The sequence below is a fragment of the Adiantum capillus-veneris genome, chromosome 26 (genome assembly GCF_014529385.1).
Source record: "Adiantum capillus-veneris isolate H3 chromosome 26, ASM1452938v2, whole genome shotgun sequence".
Lineage (NCBI taxonomy): Eukaryota > Viridiplantae > Streptophyta > Polypodiopsida > Polypodiales > Pteridaceae > Adiantum > Adiantum capillus-veneris.
The window spans coordinates 79439437-79442963 of record NC_140956.1 but is presented as its reverse complement, the minus strand read 5'-3'; positions in this window follow the sequence as shown (position 1 = coordinate 79442963).

The window sequence follows — 3527 nt, the reverse complement described above, 5'->3', positions numbered from 1 at the left end:
TATACAGTTCAGAGTACCAAAGTCTGAAAAACAACAACAAGTTCTGTACATAACAGTACCAAAGCACCAAAGTACCAAAGTACCAAAAGTACCAAAGGACTTAATCGCCAAAGTCTGAAAAACAGCAAGTTCTGTACATAACAGTACCAAAGTACCAAAGGACTTAAATCACCAAAAAAATAAAAACAGCAATTTCTATGCATATCAGTACCAAAGTACCAAAGTACCAAAGGACTTAAATCACCACAGTCTGAAAAACAGCAAGTTCTGTACATAACAGTACCAAAGTACCAAAGGACTTAAATCACCAAAAAAAGAAAAACAGCAAGTTCTGTACATAACAGTACCAAAGTAAGTTGTGCAAATAGTACCAGGTTGTATGGATAGTATCAAGTTGTGCAAATAGTACCAAAAGTACCAAATGTACCAAAGGACCAAAATGAATAAAAATAACCAAAAATAACAAAAAGAAACAAATAGTACCCAATTGTGAAAACAGTACCAAATTGTGCTAACACTACCAAAATCGTGTGGACAGTATCAATTTGTACAAACATTACCAAATCCTATACACGATAGTACCAAATAGTACAAAAAGAACCAATAGTACTAGAATATGTACAAATCACTAGCAGGTAGATACAGTACCAAAATCAGCCAAACCAGTTTGGAAGTTAAGGGATTCATACCTAAAAAGAGACCTTGCATCTTCATCAACATGGGAAGCAAGCATGCAGTATGGTCATCAGATTGTGTCTTTGGCTGCAGGACCAAAGCATCACGTAGCATTGCCTCCTCAGGCTAAGGATGAAATCCTTCGCATCAGGTCTGACCACGTAGTATTTGTGCCAGGAGACTTGCACGCATCGGGGGCTACATCCCTCTGGAAATGGGATACACCACCAAATCTTCGTGTTCTTCATGAAAATCCTTCAACAGAACTCCATTCACATCCAGAATGACAAGGCGCTTAGTGCTCGCCTTTACGTCCAGCGGCATTGATGTATCCGGTCGCTTTTCATTCAACCACCATCTGTCCCTCACTGAAGTACCACGAAGCAAAATGAGTAAAGGGATACCCAGCCTTTTGGCAATAGAAAGTGTGGACATTTAGCACCATTAAAGGTTACCAATTGTTGACAACATGACATAACAAGGAATGGACACATTAACATCTGACTGACATGACACCAAACATTGACAAACACAAAATGGGATCGTATTTCATGATAAGCCAGAAGCAAGTACAAAACGCTATTAAATAGCTAATTCTTGGAGATTCGCGGCTTGATACCACGACCTTTGGGACGCTTAAGTTACATTTCATACGGAAGAGTTCGGAGAGTGTGGCACAGTCAATGCTATAACCTGTTTCTAAGGTTGTCGCCTGCCCTGCACCTTCGGCCTCCTCCATGGCTTTCGTCTCCTCCGAAAAATAAGCTGCCTCCTTCGTGCCATACTCTTTCTCAGCCTCCTTTGGAACCTCCTTCGCACCCTCAATAGGTTCCGCCTCCTTCGCACTGTCAGCAAGTTTCGCCTCACTCTTTGCCTGTTGCCTCGTCTTTTTACCTTCCTTCTCCTCTACATACTTTGGAGTTGCATCCAAACACTCGGCCGTCGAGGGAACTTCCACTGCCACCTCCTCATCAGCCTGAATTTATGCGTTGTTCTTCTTGCCTAGCTCTATCTCTATGTCATCAACTTCCTCAATTGGTTCGTTCTCCTGTTTATCCTTCTCCCGCACTTCAGTTTTCAATTTAGCTTCTGCCATACCACTGCCCACACCAGCCTCAGACCCTTTCCCTTCCACTATGCTGGCATTAGGGCCTTGTTGGCTTTCCTACGCTTTGGCTTTAGGTGTTATCTTCCTCCAAACTGGAGTCTAGAGCAGGCTCACCCTTTTTGCCTTCCATCATGTTGGCACCAATGTCATGCAGCACTTCATGCACTGACTTATAAGGATCTTCTTGGAACATGTGACTGGCATCTGACTTGCCCTATCCAAGAAGATCCTTCCAATCCATAGGGGTGTTGGTGTTGTCATGGGTGTTCGCACCGAAAGATCCTCTCCCTACATATACACAAAGATGAAAGAGAAGATTAGATCATAAATTCAATTGATATTATAAGCATGTAGTGTCCAACACAAACACCCCATTTACTCTTCAATAATAACCTCCTTGAAATCCAGGCCTTTGTCTCCGAAGGGATTGCAGTGTTGCAAAGTGCTTTCACGCACGTATCTTCCATTCTCAATACACCTGCAAAACACAGTGGATGGTACTGATGCCTGCAGGGAAGCATGAAGGTACCAACCACGTAAGAACCTCCAAAGCCTCCTCACAAGCAACAAAAGAACCAAACACATGCATTGTGTTTTTAAGGTCCACAACATGAGGCCTTGGAGTCAACGTGTGAGTCATCCCTCTCTTCACATCAGCAGAGAGCTTGCTTACAAATGCGTATTGGTCTTGGGTTTCCAGGGACTCATTGTAGAGCCTGGCATACTCTCTTTGCAAAACAGAATGCTCTCGTAATTTACTTACCAAAACAACCAAGATGCATGGAAGAACACATGCAATAGAAACAAATTATTGAAAGAGTACCAAAATAGAACAAAACAATACCCAACAGGCACCAAACAGTACCAAGCAAGGAATAACACATGCAGTACCAAAATATTATTGCAACAGTTACAAAATAGACCCAAAATAGTACCAAATCAAAAAATTAGCAGAGAAAACATTATTAGAAGAAAATACCAATGTAGTATCAAGGTACTAGAAATACCAGAAGTACCAAAAGTACCAAAAGTTTCAACAGTACAAGAGCAGTTTCAAGCACCAAAAGTACCCAAGTCATACTCAAAATTACAGTATAAGACAGTAACTAGAAAGTACCAAAATAAGTAATCAGACCACCCAAAGAGCAGATAAATACCCAGAGTACCAAGGATTGGGCCACATAGCACGCATGCAAATCTGTAAACTATATGAGTACCAAAATTCTCAAGGCAGTGCCAAAATGGTCAAAGAGAGAACGAAATAAAATAAATAAGCACAAAAGGTTACAAGGAAAGTACCAAAATAGGTTGAAGTACCAAATGTTTCAACAGTACCAAATCAGTATCAAGCACCAAAAGTACCCAAGTAATACTCACCATTACAGTATAAGACTGTAACTAGAAAGTACCAAAATAAGTAATCAGACTACCCAACGAACAGATAAGCATCCAGAGTACCAAAGATTGTGCCACATAGCAGCCAAGGAAAATCTGTAGACTATATGAGTACCAAAAATTCTCAAGGCAGTACCAAAATGGTCAAAGAGAGAACCAAACAAAATAAAGAAGCACAAAATGTTACAAGGGAAGTACCAAAAGTACCAAAATAGGTTGAAGTACCAAATGTTTCAAGAGTACCAAAGCAGTATCAAGCACCAAAAGTACCCAAGTCAAACTCAACATTACAGTATAAGACTGTAACTAGAAAGCTCCAAAATAAGTAATAAGAGTACCCAATGAACAG